The following is a 19,309-nucleotide window of genomic DNA, read 5'->3' as shown; positions in this document are numbered from 1 at the left end:
AACGTTAATAAATTAACATAATATGAAATAGTAGTGCACAACTCAGTTTTGTTAAAATTGTAAAATTCTGTAGAAATGTATTATGTGTATTGGACTGCTACAGTGTTTGTTTAGAGTTGCTATATTACATTGAGCTTCTAGTTGAAAAGTCCATACATGTACTGTATTTTAACACTGTTGTTGTTCATTTACAGAAATAAAATGTAAAATCACAAAAACATCTGTTTCACAGACAATTATACAAACCCAATAAAATACTGTATGTCAGAATAATTAGTTGAACTAGTGAAATTGCTGAATTACAGCAAAAGGGAGTTTTTCTAAAAATTATATGGCTGTAATTTTACAGATTTTTACCATCATTGAGGAAACATACTTTTACAGTTATTTAACAGGTTTTGTCTAGAACCACTGCTGCTGGATTTTTTCCACTATAGTAACAGTTTAGTAATAGTACACTTTTCTGGTCTGCTGTAAAAAAAAAAGCCCCACACTGAAACGATCCTGAAAATCTGGGACTTTTTTCATTTAATCTGTGTCACTGAGTGTGTTAAAGTCATTGTACGAAAAGGTCGCAAAAAGAGTCCATGCAAGCTCTTGTGCATGTTGTCATTGAAGCAAAAGGGGGACAAACACTAAGAAATACTGGTATTTATGTAAATATTTCACAGATTCTATTGTTCACTCAGATTATGCTGATAATATAATTTGTCATTAAGGATTTTGTACAAGATTAGAAAAGAATGCAAAATAGAAGCATTTTCACTTGGACTTTTACAGACTTATGTTTACGTATTTATAGTCTGTATGTATCTATAAGCATTTTACAATTTACTAGAAACCCTCTTATACCTCATGAGATGAAACCCTCGTCTTAGACATGTAGCTCTCTGAAACAAGCTGAGAAATTATGAAACATGCACAAATTCTAAACTTTCAATCAACACTACATATGCATGTGTGAGTAGGAGATATTTTATAATGGTTTGAATTTGGATAAATGTTAGTGTTGTGTGTTTCCATTATATATATTCAAAACATCAAGACATATGGAAAAAAGTCAGAGTTGCAGATTTGAATCTGTCAATCCATAATGTACATGTAATTTGTTACATAATGATGTGAACTAATGTTTGTGCATTTACATATAAAGAACTGTATAATGTAAACTGAATGTACAGCAACCCATACAGAAGTCACTTATGTTTCATATCTGAAGTAAACAACACATTTAAAGGAAATGTTTGGCAATAGGATGATCTGGTCTCAAAACAGAGGGTTTTTTTTTTGTCCACTTTAGGATTTGAAGTGGACAGTTCACTTTGTCCCACAGAAACTTGGAGGAGGAGAATTTTGCAGTTCTCTCCAGCATTTATGGCTTTTCCTCTTTCCCACAATTACCTTCCCAACAATCTGCCTCTGCAGCCCTCCTCTCAAAACTCCTCTTCCTTTTCGTCTCCCCCTGGTTGTCTGCCTCTGTCCATACCTTATTCAAAGACCAGCAAATATCCCCGGTTGCTATGGGAACTCAGTGCCTGGCAACCTCGCTGGCTTGGCGACATGCCCATCGGTTGCCAGGGCAGTGCTGTCAGAGACAACCAAGTGTCGTGCCAGCTGTGTCTGGATGTGTGAGTGTGATTGTGAGCCTGTGTCTGATGGAGGGTTTTGTTATGATTGCATTAAAAACGATCTTCCATATTGTAGCCACAACACTGAAGCGGAACAGGTTAGTCCTCTCCACTTCTCTTTTAAACAGTCACTACTTCTCTTTCTCCTTTTAAAGCTTGCTGACCCCCCACTGAGTGCCTTTAATCAAGCTCAAAGTGCTAAGCTGAGGCAAAAAACACTCATAGTCCTTTCTTTTTTAACTTATTTGACAGTTAAAGGTATGTTACAGCACACTTGGGGCAAATTCAATTGGATATTTCAAAGGTATGTCACTTATCTGTGGAATTCCCTTAGAGGTGGGTAGAGAAAGACGTCCTTCATCCCAAGCGCACAAGATGAATTCTTTCCTTAATTCCACTGGGAAGGAATGCTGGATGACAGAGGTGGAAGACAGCATTTCTGAAAAATAAATAAATAAACAAATAATTAAAAAGACAAGAACTAGAGTTCCACTACACAGTTAAAAATCAAGGGTTCTTGGTAACATTTTACTATAGGATACTGTTCATAAGGCTACATGACACTTACATTAGCTTGTCATGACAACTGGCATAACCCTACAATATAAACACTTATTCCAATAGGCATCAGTCGCTATAAAAGTTACATTTGCCAATTTTGATCAAAATTAGCTAAAGTAGCCTTTATGACAGATGCCTATTTGACTGCTGAAATTCTTATCAGTATATCACTGTTGTTGTAACAAAACCTTGTATCTCCATTGCTCTTTACATTGTGTGTAAATGTCATGATGAATGGACCAAAACAAATGGCCTAAAATGACTTGGAAAAACATCTGGCTCCATTGACTTACATTAAAAGTGAAGTATGTTTTTCCCTTCTCCTGTAAAGTTACCATTTTGGAGATACAAGGTTTTCTTCTGATATACTTCCAGCGATATACTTCCAACTTACTGCATCCTACTAAATGCTATGTCTTTTTCCATTTTTCATTTGAATTGTTTGAAGAGAAATGACAACAGCTGTACACATAAAGCCATCAACCACATTTCTCACTCTAGACGACCTTGATGCAAATGAGCAGCAATCAATCACGTCCAAGTCCCACACTGAGATTTTAACATGAATGCACAGACAGCAGAAGATATGATGTTGATTAAACATCATTATTACGTATATTAAATTTAAGCACAGTAACAGGCTCCTTTAGGGGTCAGAATTGGCCTATAACTCTGCATACATTTCCCTTTTTACAACCTACAGCTACTGTAGTTTGAAAAATATATAAATGAAAGAGAAAATATAAATGCCTCTACAAAGTAAACACACAAGTCTTTGCTACACTCAAAATGTCATGAAGTTCAGATTTATCTATTATTATCATTTTTTTTAGCATTTGCAATCTGGGGGTGCTGCAGCCCCCTCAACACCCCTACCCCCTGCATCCCTGATCTGAGTATCATAAAAAGGTAAATAGTTCTGCTGAATCTGGGGATATATAACACAAAAGAAAAAAAAAGTATGGAAAAGCAGAAATGTCTCAATGTAGGTCTTTCAATTCTGCAATCTGATTGGATCAGCCTGAAACATACGTACCACCAGCTATTGATCATTTCAGTACGCTAGCCCTTGGTTAATCTCTTCTTTTTAACAGCTGTTTAACTGTTGGTCTGGATAGGTTTCATTAACATAGGTAAACATTAGGCTATTTTCAGTAGTTCATTACAAACATTTGACATGGAGCGAGTGTGAGTCATGCTGTAATTAACTACTTAGCAAAATCTAAAGAGTTCTACGCTGAAGGTTTCAACTGGAGCAGCAAAGCTGCTGCTTTTACTGTGCCCTTCATTTCATTGCGTCCTGTTAAAGAACAAAGAACTGCCAGTAAAGACTAGAAGTCTGAAAAGACTGACACATTAGTGTTAGATTAATAGCATTATTAATGCACCTTTCCCTTACCTTTCATAAAGAATATGAGAACTCAACAAGGATGAACAGACAGAACAGAATATTGCTGAAGCGACAAGCGATAAGCACATCATTACATTTCACAGAGAGACCCATTACATTTCACTAAGACACAAGTAATGAATTATGAATTGAAAGGAAGAAATATATTCAGAATGCATGCAGAAGTTGAAGAGAGATGATGGAATACACATACATTTGCAGTTACTTTTTTGTGTAGATTTTGATGAATGAGATTTCTTAGCCTTTCTTTACATGTGCCCTGTTAATGTTGTTTGTCTTTCTGTCTCGGACTCTCAATTAATTTACAATTGCAGTTAAATGTGCATGATCTCGGGGTTCGTGCACAACTAGTACTGTGGCCGTAAAGTCAAAAGTGTATATACTACAAATATGTGCGAGCTCAGTAAACATAGACTCAGTGTACCATCTGCCACATATCTACACTCACACCTGCTCAGTCCAATTAGCCAAATCTGAAATCATGCAGACGCAGGTCAAGAGTTTCAGTTAAGGTTTACATCAAACATCTGAATAGGGACAAATGTAATCTAAGTGACTTTGGATGTCAGAAGGGTGCAAAAAACAAAATACATCCAGTGAAGGCCTTGTTAATGATGAAGCTCAAAGGAGAATGGTCTTCTTTGAGCAGAGAGGAAGAACACCATAATTCAAACTGCCAGTATTCATGAAGGTGGTGATCAGAAGAACATCTCTGAACACAGAACACAGTAAACCTTAGGGTGGATGGGCTACAACAGCAGAACACCACTTTAGATTCCACTCCTGTCAGCCAGGAACAGGATTCTGAGGCTACAGTGGCTCACCTAAACTGGACAGCTGAAGACTGGAAATAGTCAACCTGGTTTAATTAACCCCTTAAAATCTCAGGCTTATTTTGTACTAAGGCTTATTATTCAACAACCACAGGGTCTCGTATGCAAACTGCTTAAGCTAATCTTAGGTTATAGAAGTGTGCAGTAAAACTTTGGGTCTGCTGGCATACCCTGGCCTTTTAAGGGATTAGCTGAGAAATCTGCAGAGTTTCTAAGGAATGTTTCTAGCACCTTGTTGAATCTGGAACATGAAGAATTCACGCTGTTCTGAATGGTGTTCCTAATGAAGTGACTGGGGAGTGTATATAATGGCTGTCAGACAAAACCTAAATACATTGATTTATTTATTTACATACATAATCTGAAAGTGCAAGCTATCCTCTACACAGTGTGATCATTTTAAGAGAAATTGAATAATAGAAATAGTCCAAAAAAACTTGTAATTAAACAAATGGAATAATAAAAAAACAAAAAACAGAGAAATCCCATCAGAAGTGTCAGCCCTAAACTTTCAATGGATGCCATATTGGAGTTAATAGGATGGATTTGATTGGCTTGAATTTGACAAATTTTTTACATTTTTGCCATATTTTTGTCACTGACTGGCATCAAAGCAAAGGAAAAAAAGCTGGAAGTGTAGACTTGAACTTGTCAATACAGAACATAAATCAAAAGTAAATGCAATCCGTTCCACAAGTTTTAATTTAATATGTAATTGCATCATTTTAACAGTTTAGAACTCTAGACTTCTAATAGTTAAAGCCATAGCCTCATAAACATACATAAATATTACAAAGGTTTATCATGATAATGTACTTAAACAAATGACCTTTGCATCTAGTTGCTCTACACAATAAGTTTACAATGTATTTGTTTACACATTACCAGCATATTAGTTGCACTGCTTGGTCTGATGAGTGCCGGTCTGTTTGCTCTCCTGGGTTCAGGCTACCACTGAGACTGTCTAATGATTGAGTGTGAGTGTATGTGTGTGTGTGTGTCTCATCGTGCTGGGGTGTTAAGGCCAACACTGCGACTGTCTGATTGAGCTCAGCACGATCCAAGCTTGAGGGTCAAAGGACAGAACACACAGTCTACTGTCATGGAAACTACATTCATACTGCTCAGAGAGGGAGAGCTCTACTTATTTATTTTATCCCCCACACAATCAAGGAAAAAGAGTAAAAAAATTTTGCTGACAAAAATAAAAAAGCTTAAAATGAACATAATGACATTGACTAATGAACCACTCCTGTGAAACAGGTGTTACATAAACTGTGCAAATTGTTCATATAAATAAATCTCTAATTGTTGGTGGCTTTCTCATTGTGGAGTCTCAAATTAGGATCATTTTTGGTCAGAGTTGTTGAATTACATATGTAGGCTGTTTAATTTACATACTAACGTTGTCAAAAATGGCTGCTTTACAGTCAGCTTATCATGCAGACAAAATGTTTACCTGCAAAAATTCTGAAATGCACAGTCAAGATTGTGTTATGAAATATAGGTAGAAAATATGGGAAAAACTAGCCAAATCAAACATTTTCAACACATAGTTTTTATGTTGTTTTCTATCTATCTATCTATCTATCTATCTATCTATCTATCTATCTATCTATCTATCTATCTATCTATCTATCTATCTATCTATCTATCTAATTAATGCTTTCAATAAAATAAAACCAGTTGATTGCAGATACACTTCTGAAATTAATCTAAAATATTGTCACGATTGGCCCCTCCCACTCCTCCATGTGCTTCTGTTTACGTGTCCATGTTCTTCTTTGTTTGGTTTCCTCCCAGTTCTGCCCCCTTGTTTCGTGACTCCGCCCCTGATTGTTTCCACATGTTTTCCGCCTGTCCCTCGTTATCCCTGTTTATATGTTTGATTTGTTTGAAGTGTTTGATGTGTTTGGATTTCTGTATCCTGTGTTTATTTCTCTGTGTTGGCTTGTTGAACATGGACTGTTATGACCATGACTCTGGATTTGCCCCGAATAAATTTTGCTTTTCTCAGCACATGCATCCGCCTCATCGCTCCGCATTACACTCCCAGCATACAAAGACCAACCCATCAAGGATGCAGCGAGAAAGCAAGACTCCGGGTTTTGGCTGTTCCGTTGGCTGTTTCTGCGCAGCCCAAGTTACCCATGTCGCAACATCACCAAGCCGGAGACAGCAAATCCCCTGGTGCTGAGGGCACACAAGTATCTCGTTGGTCCCGTAGAAAGGCGAAGGACCATCCCGCCTTGTGCCATGATGACGAGACCTCACCCTGTGGCAAGCCTGATCCCGTGGCCACACCCCGTGGCCCACTCGCACCTCCGGACCCACCGACAGTCGCTGAGGGCATCGCTGCAGCCCAGTCTCTTATTAAGGAGAACGAAGTCAGACTTCAGGAAAGTTACCAAATGCTTCGTCGGCTTCAGATGTTGTTCCCTGGGAAGGAAAAAAGTTTCAATGCTCTCATCTCAGCCAGCAGCCGAGGACGTCACTGCAGGCCCGCCTGCCTCCATGGACGTCGCTGCAGGCTCGCCTTGTTCCCGCCCGTCCCGCCCTCTCCTGTGTCTGCTGCTCCCCATGGGCCTCCTGTTTCTCCTGTGTCTGCTGCTCCCTGTGGGGATCCTGTTTCTCCTGTGTCTGCTTCTGTGTCCCCTGTTTTGCCTTTTCCTTCGTTTTTGCCTTCCTCTGTTCCTGGTGTTGTCTTGTTTCCTGCTGTTGTGTCTGTGCCCGTTCCTGTTCCTGTGATGGTTCCTGTTCCTGTCTCTCCTTCTGTTTCTTCTGGTGTCTGTCTGTGTGTCTGTTTCTGTCCCAGTGTCTGTTTTGGTTCCTGTTCCCCTGTTTTTTGTGTGATCTGTGTTCCATTCTTGTTTTTCTCGTCCTTTTATGCCTTCTGTCATCCCTTGCTTGGCGTCGTTTTGTGTTGTGCCTCCTTGTCCTCCCTCCTGGCCCTTGTTTTGTCCTCCATCTGTTTGTGTTTCATCTGTTCCTGTGTCTGGTGTTGTCTTCTGTTTCCTCTCCTGTTTCTGTGTCTGTGCCTGTGCCTTTGGCTTCTGTTCCATGTTCTCCTGTTCCTGTTCCTGCTTCTGTTCCCATTCTTGCTGCTGTTCCCATTCCTGTTTGTGTTCCTGTTCCTGTTTCTGTTCCTGCTTCTGTTCCCATTCTTGCTTCTGTTCCCGTTCCTGTTTCTGTTCCCGTTCCTGTTTCTGCTTCTGTTCCCGTTCTTGCTTCTGTTCCCATTCCTGTTTCTGCTTCTGTTCCCGTTCTTGCTTCTGTTCCCGTTCCTGTTTCTGTTCCCGTTCCTGTTTCTGTTCCTGCTTCTGTTCCTGTTCCTGTTTCTGTTCCTGCTTCTGTTCCTGTTCCTGCTTCTGTTCTGTCTTCTGTTCCTCATGTCCTGTGTCCTGTCCTTGTTTAGTTCTGTCCTTTTTTTGTTCTTTGGTGTCTGTTTTTTTTTCTTTTTTGGCGTTTGAAGTGTTTGGATTTCTATATTCTGTGTTCATTATGTCTTTCTGTCCATTTCTCCGTTTTGGCTCGTTTGACCCTGGATTTGCCTCAAATAAATCTTGCTTTTCTCTGCCTCATCACTCCCGGTTACAAATATAAAATAACTGGTGTCAAACAATTTGTAGGGAGCTGTAAATGAAGACATTTTCAATGATGAATGGAGCTCTAGATGATTCCACAATACTGAGAAATGTGTATAGTATTGAGAACTGGGACTAACAAAGAACAGGTGTTCATCATGCATTTAAAATCTGAAACTACTGTGGAAATTCTTATTTAACTGGTTAGGCCTTCATAACCCATTGTGACACCACCTTTGCATATGTTTGCATTTCATGCTGTAATTGTCTTCTTATTGAACCACTCAAGTCTAGTTGGTCACTCAAGTTGGCCTTTACATTGTGTGTAGATTTCATGATGAATGGACCAAACGAAATTATCCAAAATGACTTGGAAAAAATTCTGGTTCCACCGGCTTACATTAAAAGTAAAGTAGGTATTTTCCTTATTCTGTAAAATTATTATTTTGTAAATACAGCTAAATATTTTTACACACGTATTTTATTTTTGAATTCACCCATAAAACCACAGCAGCACAAAAGTGTAACTTTTTCCCCATTTTTAATGGAAATAAAAATTAAACCACGACATTTAAATTTGATGTAAAATACAGTTTATTTGAAGCATTTGCTTGTTTTTGTTTTCAAGTGATGGCCTTTTTCTGGGCCCCACACAAGGAAAGGGCTCAGTTTTTTTATATATATTTTACAGAGTCTGTATCATCTGCATCAAGCAAAACTGCTTACATCTTCTGAAAAACTTATCTTGAAAGAGTTCTGAGGAGTTGACACACTGGGCGTCCACACTGGAACAGCAATTCTAGACCCTTGTCTGTAGAAAATAGGCTCTTAGCAATATTTTTTGCTTTTCTGCTTTTGCATGTCATACTTTTCTCTTTGCTTTCTCTCAAAGTTACCCAAAGCCATTCTCACTTTGACTGCCTCTTGAAAAAGAAACTCCGATTGGCTGACGAATCCTAACCAAAGCCAATCTACACACGTTTTTTTCTAACCTAACCAAAGCCAATTGTAACATGGAGTGATGTTGAGGCGGGCGCATGTGTGGAGACGAGCGAGATTTATTATGGGTAAATCCAAAATCAGGGCCAAGACAGTCCAGGGTCATAGAGCCAATATGTAGAACAGGAGGGACAGACAAAGAACCAAAATGAAGCAGGATCAATCAAACAAACAATGGAGGCCGGAAGAAACACCAAACAAAATTCAAACAGTACTTATCAAACAACACATCCAATACATACATCGAACATATCAAACAAAGACCTGGGAAAACAAAGGGCAAACACAGGGCTTAAATACATGAGGGTAAAAGCAGGACAGGTGGAAACACAGGTGGAGACGATCAGGGGTGGAGTCACGAAATAAGAGGGCAGGATTGAAAACCCAAACAAAAGCAAATGGACAGGACTGGGAAGTAAACACAACAGGAGCACATGGAGGAGTGGGAGGAGCCAAGCGTGACACCAATCAAATGTCACAAATAATGATGGTGGATTGAAACTGATACATAGACAAAATGATTGAACAAGTACCATGTCCAGCACATGGAAAGAGTATGCATGTTTCTATAAATTAATGCTGTAGGTTTGTGTAGGAAGCAAACAACCCATGAATTTGGGCATCTTTGATTAAGAAACCCTTATTAGTCCCACAACAGGGAAATTTCACCTCCACATTTAACCCATCCGTGAAGTGAAACACAACATACACTCTAGTGAGCACACAACCACACACACTAGAGGGCAGTGAGCACACTTGCCCGGAGCGGTGGGCAGCCCAATCCACAGCGCCCGGGGAGCAGTTGGGGGTTCAGTTATGTGCTGTCGGCTCTGGGGATCAAACTGATGACCTTCCAGTCACGAACCTGGTTCCCTAACCTCCAGCCCATGACTGCCCCTTTGCACTGTTTCTCTAGTTTTAAGGGTAAAAACACATCTCAAAACCAACTACTGAGGAGCGGTCATACTTTAAGAAAGCATAGTGCTTTATCTTGAGGGTAAGACGGCCAGTTCTAAAGACTTAACTACCAACCTAATTATGAAGTGACAGTGGAATCAATCACAGTTTGACCAACTTCCTCCAGTAAAACAGCATTGCTGTCCAAAATAAACAAGTATCTCCAAAATAGTAACTTTACAGGAGAGGGCAAAAACGTCCTTTACTTTCAATGCAAGTCAATGAAAAGAGATACAATTAGAAATTAGGGGAAATTATCATTATCTATTATAGAATAGACTTTTTCTCATTTTTTGACAGAATTTTGACAAATATGGTCTGAACTTAAGGCTTAATTCTCAAAGCTTCTGTTCACCACTGCGTACTTAAATTTGAACCAATCCACAGTGTATCTTCTGCAATCCCCAGTGGATATGTTCAAATGTTCATACCATCTGGCATAACACTGCGTTAGACAAAACCTCAGTAAACTAACAACATTTCAGCAGCAGTTAGCAGTAAATATAGCATTGTAACGGTAACTGGGAAATAGCACTAATAACTCCAGTAACTTGTATGTCTGGAACCAGAAAAATTAAATTCCAACATCAGTAATAATACTATTAGACATGTTACAGTTATGCTCCAGTAAATTACATTCCAGAGAACAGTCTTACATCACCATGACTCCTCCATATAAGCACAAAGAAAGTCATTTATTGTGACAGGCTTTGCTTTTTTACAGTTTTTACAGTTTCAGCTTCTTGTATATTAATAAATTAAGTTATTTCTGTTATGTAAGTGATATAGAAAGCGCAGCGATAGTTACTGACATATGCATGCTTTCTCTCTTACTTACACTGGCTTCTTCTCACACTACACATGACACTATCTGAATGAAAAATACAGAAGAGAGAGAAGAAAAGAGAAATGTGTGTGAGTGCATTTGCTCATCTCCTGTCTAAAGAGGCTCTTCAGAGGCTTCAGAAAAATGAACTGCAGCTCTAATTGTGTTACGTGGCAGGCCTGCATGGGACTCCTCAATTCATTCCTCTAGGAGTGCGATCAATAAAGCATCTGAACTGCCCGTCTACATTACAAAGCCTGATAGAGTGAGCCTCATATGGGAGTTTGTGTGTGTGTGTGTGTGTGTGTGTGTTTGTACATTTTCAGACTCTCCTGGTGTCTGGAAAAAATGGAAATAAATTCCTCTTAAATGGCCAGAATTTACTGGTGGACCCAGTTTTATTATACATTCCTGTACCCTAAGAATAGCTCAGCCAGTTTGTATCCATGTAGCTACTGAATCATGAGCCTTAGTATGTAATAAGCTTGGGATATTAAGGGGTTAATCTACAATATCATGACCAACAAAATTCTCCTGACTTCGGAGTGTTTTTTTTACGAAAGCGACATGTTCTGTTTCTTTTTGGTAACTGGAGTTAATGTATTATTAGCTTTCAGATTAGGCTTAAAATAAAATTCATAAGGGATAAATTATGGTTATATATAAATACCTACATACAGTACTGTGCAAAAAAAGAGATTGCCCTTCATTCGTTTCACTTACAGTGAAAACTGCCATTAAGTTATTCATAAAGAGACAATATTTAACGCAAAGGTAGACTGATTTCAAATTTGTCAGTATTTAGTGTGGCTACTTTTTATCTTTATTACATGTTGCATTCTTATCGGGAGACTTGCTTTCAGTTTTTCAAAGTGGTCAGCAGGGATGTTTTTCCACACTTCCAAAGTTCAGTCTCAGAAGTTGGTTCAATTTTGTTCTTCTCACCTTCTCATCTAAGTATTGAACAAATTCAATGATGTTAAAGTCTGGGCTTAAGGGTAATCAGTAGATTGTTCTGAGAATATCAGCAGTTTCTTTGTTTGATTTGCAAAATTTTTTGTTTATTTGGTTTTTTTTCCATAATGATTCCTTGACAGCTAAACATCCTTTCAGACTCATTTTGTTGACTGATACACACACACACACACACACACACACACATATATATATATATATATTTCTCTCTCTTTATCCCTGTCTGTCTCTCTCTCTCTCTCTCTCTCTCTCTTTCTCTCTCTCTCTCTCTCTCTCTCTCTCTCTCTCTATATATATATATATATATATATATATATATATATATATATATATGTACACATTACATAAAATATATGGCCACAAGCAGGTGGATACCTGACCATCACATCACCTATTCCATAACCATGGTCATTAATAGGGATTTGGACTCCCCAACCCTGCTTTACAGCTGTAACAGCTTCCACTCTTCAGAGAAGGCTTTCCACAAGATTTTAGAGCATGTCTTTGGGAATTTGTGCCCATTCAATCATAAAAGCATTTCTGAGGTTAGACACTGATGTTGGATGAAAAAGCCTGCCCTGCAATCAATGTTTCAATTCATCCCATAGGTGTTCAGTGTGGGGTTGAGGTCAGAGCTCTGTGCAGGCTACTGGAGTTCCTCCACACCAAATACGTTATCACAGACCTTGCTTTGTGCACAGGGGTACAGTCATGATGGAACAGGAAAGAGCCCCAAGCATTTGCATTGCATATAGTGATCTCAGGCTTGTGTGCAGCTGCTTGACAATGGAAAATCATTTTATGCAGTTCCTGACACACAATTCATGTGCTCATCTTGATTCTAGAGGCAGTTTAGAATTCTATAGTAAGGATTTTTTCATGCTACACTCTTCAGCATTTGGCAGGTACGCCCTGTGAGTGCATGGTCTACCATTTCATGGCTGAGCTGTTGTTGCTTGTAAACATTTCCATTTCACAATAGTAGCACTTACAGTTGACTAGGGCAGATCTAGCAGCACAAACATTTTACAAACTGACTTGCGGTAAAAGTGACATCCTATGACAGCTCCGCCTATAAAGTCACTGAGCTCTTCAGCATGACTCATTCAGATGCCAATGTTTGTCTGTGGAGATTGCACGGTTATTTGCTTGATTTTATACTCCTGTTAGAAATGGAACTTGCTGAAACACATGAAGTCAAAAATTTTGAGGGATGTTGACGCATGTTTGGCCATATAGTGTATATGTAAAGCATTAAACATTTGTATGACCCCAAGTCATGATGTTGTATAACAGCAAGCTTGTGTTTGTGTGTCTGACGCCTGATGCACATTGTTGGAGATTTTTGTTCAGTGCACATCTTCTTTTGCTTGGTTCAGGATCATTTTTACATGATCACAGCACTTCCAAAGCTTTGTAAATTCCTGCTACGAGTGGTCTGTTGACAGATTCAGACACACTTTCGATGTGCTTCATGCCCGAGAGCAAATTGATGTCCTCTGCTTGAAGCATTTTATTTAAGTGGGTCAAGAAGCTGGAATACCTTATGCAACATGCACACAATGAAGCTAAGACTAGGTTCTGCTACTGATCACATTAACCGCATTTGGTTCGATGTGAGCGTCTGCAACAGGAGCACATTTACTGCTCACTTCCTTCAGCAATGAAGACATCTAAAGGTAGCAAAGTGGTGTGGCCACCACTGGTCAAGGAAATGCTTTGTAATGCACTGATGTCATGTTCTTTCTGATGAATTCATACAGTATATGCAATGAACGCCCCTTTTTCATTAAAGTTGCATGCAGATTGTAAAAGTGCATATAAATTTCACAGACAAAAAGGCTAAATTAGCAAATTAGACAGTAATATTTTTAACAACCTGAAATACATGCTTAATTTGCAGTTACCTAACTAAAACTATTATCAATATCAACTTTAATACCTATAATAACAATAAAAATAGAAAATAGCAGTAATACTAATAATTTGTGCACATAACAATCCAGTACAAAAGTGGATGTACTTATTTAGTTTACATTTCACAATGTATACTTTACAGTCATCATTATTTTAACACTACAAAATTTGGTCAGTAGGGGGGAGCAGTGCATTCACTGCTCAACTTCAAACTCCACCTATGAGCACAGCTATTCAGGCCACGAGCCTCCAAATGCTGTCATTTTATTGCATGCTTCATGTAAATGGAATGTAAATGAGGTGCTGGTAGGCTGGCACTTGATTTCACGCACAAAAGCTGATTTATTATTTGTGCTTAAATCTCTGCTGGATGCTTCACTCACTATAAGGGTTAAACATTTATGTAGGGTTATGTCATTTGTCCTCACAAGCTCATGTAGCTGTCATGTAGTCTTTTGAACAGTATCCAACAGTAGAATGTTACCAAGTAAAGTGACAAATGTAAACTAATGGTAACACTAATGAAACATCATTCCCAAGTAATGGAGCTGATAAGATGGAGGCCTAGTTAAAAACACACCATTTATCAGTTCTATTAAAGATTTTCATGCCCTCAGGCTGAAGAGATCTTGATAACAGTTTCAATGAATACCATGTCTATAAGAACCTATGAATGCATTCATAACATGTTATAATGCATTCATATACAATAATAAACATGGATAAAAATTTTGATTTTTTTTAACGTAATGCAGTAGAAGTATTGTTCATAACACGTTGTAAGAGTTCATACGTTGTATTTGTCAGTTTTAAGTGAAACATACTGCACTAAAGCCTTTTCCAGTATTATTTTCCAGCCAAAGTGTTTATGGAATGATTTACTGAAATATTGCAACATACAAAATAAAGCATATTACAAGCTTAAAATGTCAGATTTTAAAACTAGTGGTGCCATCAGTAGTATCTTCCCAATGTGTGAAAGTCAATGTAACCACTATTAGCTTGGTGCTGACTTAACAGTGCATATCCAATAGAAAGCTAGAAGAAATTAACACTACTGTAGTGTAGTGTAGTGATGTTACAAAGTAAAGGTTTCCAGTGGTTAATGTTAGACCCACTGAGGGAGCAAATTACAATGATAGCACTCTACTAACGTGCCTCTCACTCTCCAGACCGTCACTCTGCAGTAACTTCAAACTCAGTGTGATGTCAGAGGGGGTTTTAAGGCGGGAGGGTTGGGGGGGGGGGGGGGGGGTGCAGATGGGTAGTTACATTAATGTGATGTAAAGAGAGAGTGCTGGTTAGGGAAATCTAAATATGCATGACTTAAGCCCAAAAGGCCAACTCTAACAACATTCATGGTAAGAAGTAAGATGTAGGAAATGCCACTGTGTAAATAAACTTCTTTGTCTCACTTCACGCTCTGCAAGCTAGGACTGATTCTTTACCACCCACAATATGATGTTATGATGATGTTGCTTGCAATATGTTAACAATTCATAGTGCACGATAAGCTTGGCCACAAAGTGCAATTTTTATAAATATTTATAGCCCTATTTATAATGCCTTATTAAATACATTATTACATGTTAAGTGTTTTATAGCTACTCATATATAAGGCATTCACAGAAAGTTTTGCAAAGATCTACTTAATACATATTTTCCCATATTCAATTCAAGATTCAAGAGATTCAAGAGTTTTATTGTCATATGCACAGCAGAAACAGACAGTTACACTGTACAATGAAATTCTTATGTTGCTGTTCCTCCACTGACCAAATATAATCTTAGAATAGAAAAATAGAAAAAAATATAAGAATAGCACTAAAAACAATAGTAAAAAGTACAGTTATGCGCAAAGTTGAAAGAAAATGAAACATATCAGTAGTGTTGTGTGAAAATTGTCTTGACCTTCTTTTAGAGGCGATTAATCTGTTGAAAGAAATTCTGTCATGTGAACTGATTTCACTGCTCTTTGTCTGCTCACATTGCTACACATGAAATATCCTTTGGTAAGGTTCATAATGCATCCTGTTATTAAACCATTTTGCAGTGAAAGTTGGATTCAGATGAATCAAATGTTAAACTGTGTCATCAGCATTCACTGAATATTCTAACCCGGCTATCTTTTTTATCAGTGGATCTTTTCTTCCTGTAAAATGATTGAGTGGATACTTTTAAGATGACCTTAATGGATGTGTCTCTGCACTTGATTTACATATTTTACAATAGTGCTATTTCTAATGCTACCACTAATGTTAGCTATCTCAATGGTACTACAGTTAAGCTGCTAATGGTAGTGGTCTGCTGAAATCTCCCACTGCTGGAGATATCACTTTTTGAGTTGCCACCAGTTTTGATGATATCCTTTTAACCAATGTTGAGCACCCACTCCAATGCCAGTGCTTGTCAACTTAAATGCCCAGGAAAGTAGACCAAAGACACAGGCAATGAACACATTGTCACTGTTGGAAGAAAACCTGCATTTTTGTCCGTTTTTTCATTTTTTGACATTATTTGACAACATCGCCCGCCCTTTGCATTGTGTGAAAATTTCATGATGAATGGTCCAACAGAAATGGTTCCAAACTGTGTGGAATAAAATCTCTTTCAATTATCTTCCATTGAAAGTCATAGATGTATTTTCCTCCTCTGTACAGTTACCATTTTGAAGATTCAAGGTTTTGCTCCAACCGTGACAATCAGCAGTACCTGACTCAAGGTCTATCACTGCCTTTTCTCTAACAAAGGCCCACAGTTACCTGAATTGCACACAATGAATTTGAGAACATTTGCATTAGATTTGAATTTGAACATGTTGCAAATTATTCAAAAAATGTAAGCAGGACAGGCAGAGAGCAAGAAGGAAAATGAGAAAGAGAGAGAGTTAAATTCTTGACATTAATTAAATGATGTTTCCCATGTCCAGTGCCAGCATGAAGCTATTAGTACCCTTTTATCTTTATATATAGCAGTGCATATACATCTGAAGAACCCGGAATGCATTCAGATCTGCACAAATTGTCTGACATGCTCAAAATAGTACATCTCCATATATCATCCACAAAGCCTGGTTCACTCTCTGAATGCACCTTCATCTTGTCACTGCTGTTTCAGGGAACTCTGACAACTCTTTCTGCTTGCTTTGTTTTGCCTTTGCTCTCTTGTTCTATTGATAATGAAAGTGCACTGCCAGTGCTGCAAGCTGAAATATTCTCGTCCATGTTCTTGCAGTAATTGAAAAGTGATGCTATATGCACTGCCAAACAAAAGGCTTTGAGATCATATTAAGGCTCTCAAATGATTAAAATAATCAATCACGATTAATCACATTATTTTGTGTAGCTAATCACAATTGTTTTGTCATATTTGCCCAAATTCGACCCTAAGGAAATATTTACTCCATTCAAAAAGCAATGCATTTTGTTTTATGCATTTGAGAGGGCGCAGTACGCTTCATCAGAACATATTTATTACTTTCAATAATTCAGCAATGCTTTCATAAACTGAACATGAAAGTCATAGGAATGCAGAGTGCATGCAGTTTCCAGTTTTCATCACTGATGTCCAGTTGTTCCAACTCATCTGCATTTGCGTTCATACCACTGAAGCTTCCCACTTTGCTGCTGCTTTAGTTAAACTGCTATTCGTTGATTAGCTGTACTGCAAATATTATCTGCTGAAGTTGTTCTCCACTGCTAATGTTATTCATATTACTGGTGTTGCCAGCATCAGACATGCACGTTGCTTGCAAATGATACTTCAGACTATATGTACTGTATTAAATGAACATTGCAGAAGCTGGAAATAATTTATGTTTTTATCAAGATAACAAGTTAAGTTAAGTTAAGATAGCCATATAACTTACAAGCTATATTTAAAAAGGGGGTTGCAGTCCTTTCAGCATGTGAGAAGCTGGGCTTGAGCCTGGAACTGCAGATGGGTCAAACTAGAAAAATGTGTTAACAACATCAAAGAAAATTGTTAGCACTTTCTTTTACAGTCCCCTCAGTTCTAGATATTAACCAGGTAAATGTGAGGTACAGACCCCAAATGTACTATCTAAATATTTGTAATTTGTAATGATTGTGATTGTGAATGTATTTGTACTTTGTAATGATTGTGATTGTGAATGTATTTGTAATTTGTAATGATTGTGAGTTCCAAGACAATTTAGCTAAATTACCTTAAAATGCCTAACAGTTTATTAGTGGTATTAGTAATCAGATGGTAGAAAAAGACTGTACAAGAACAAAGTAGAAAGATTCTTACAGTCTTTACACTGTTAGAAATAAAGGTACTATGTAGGTCCAATTGTGTGCCTTAAATACGTTGTTCTCAGGTGATAAAGTACAAATCTGTAGTTTTTATAGCCTAATGTTTTAAAACAGAGCAATAAAATAAAAAGCCTGAAGACAAGATGATGTGTATGGAGTCAATAGAACTTAGAAAATATCATTTCAATGGGTTATGGCACAGTAATTTTCCCTGACTAAAGGTGCTGAGATGTATCCCTGAGGGTACCACCACAGTGACAGTTTCGTACATTTTTTCTGAGAGTGTACTATGGTTTTACTGGACCCTGAGTCTTTACTTCAGAGAACTATTTTTGAATTTTGTCCCTTCACATAGAACTACCTGGTACTTGCAGGTGTTTATGATTAACCTTTCCACTTAAATTTTTTTAAAACGTAATGTATGTTCATACTTATCACCTGGTTATGCCAAATAATGAGATCTTTTGTTGTCTCCAGCTTTATTGCTAGAACCTGTTAATTGTTTCAGTGTAGTTTAGTTAGACTGTTTTGATGGTTAACATAATTTTACTCAAAATAATTACACACTAATGTGGAGTTTCTCCTGATTTAATACATAGAACTGGTTCAGCATTTCAGTGTAATTTAGTTAATGGCTTTCTGCAGGTCCCCAAGTGGCTATCCTGCCAGTGGATGGAATTTGACTTGAATATTTATAATCAAATAAAACATTTTCCCCATAACTCTGTTATCAGATTAACTAGGACACTACTGGCTCTCTGAGTGTGAAGAGTTATGAGAATATATTGAGAAGTGAGTGAGCAATGAGCGATGGCAGAGGAGGTATTAAAACCCTCTGCTGTTAAAGCAATTCACACCTTTCCACAAAGGCAGGATAAAATGGACAACATAACTACAGCTTTCTTAATTATAAAGGGTGACTTCCTTGCTCAGATGATGAAACTCCAGTTTGCTTCTGGTTTTGTAGATTTTAAATAAAAAATGTTCCATCAGTTCAAAAACTGAGGGAGCTTGAAAACAGGCTACTGTGAAAAGCGGTTAAACTGTTTTGGAACTCCTTGTGGAATCATGTTACCCAAATAATGATCTAGTACACCTAACTGTAACAGAAAGCATTACGAGTAAATTATTGCTGTTGTTAATTTGTTGCACAGAGGTGTTGCTAATATGTTAACTTTGTCAACACTAGTTTAAGCCGTTATGTGTTGTATGGCTGAGAAATACATGAATAACCCTCAGCTGCCCTCTGAGAATGTGCTATAAACCACACAGTACCAGGCACATTATGCAGTAAAAATAAGCCACAAGAACATGCATGCACCCAGAAATGCACATGTATGT

At 37.9% G+C, this 19,309-nt stretch overlaps 1 long non-coding RNA gene across 1 annotated transcript in view; it reads right to left on the bottom strand.

The window, feature by feature from the left end:
* Window positions 1–961: 961 nt before the first annotated feature.
* LOC108443582 overlaps window positions 962–19,309 on the bottom strand; it is a 40,126-nt gene continuing 21,778 nt past the window's right edge. The window contains exon 4 of the long non-coding RNA XR_001859147.2: window positions 962–2,067. This is a non-coding gene — a long non-coding RNA (uncharacterized LOC108443582). The remainder of the gene's footprint in view (window positions 2,068–19,309) is intronic.

Source organism: Pygocentrus nattereri, chromosome 1 (assembly GCF_015220715.1).
Source record: "Pygocentrus nattereri isolate fPygNat1 chromosome 1, fPygNat1.pri, whole genome shotgun sequence".
In the NCBI taxonomy this organism is placed as follows: domain Eukaryota; kingdom Metazoa; phylum Chordata; class Actinopteri; order Characiformes; family Serrasalmidae; genus Pygocentrus; species Pygocentrus nattereri.
This window is presented reverse-complemented; position numbering and strand designations above follow the sequence as displayed.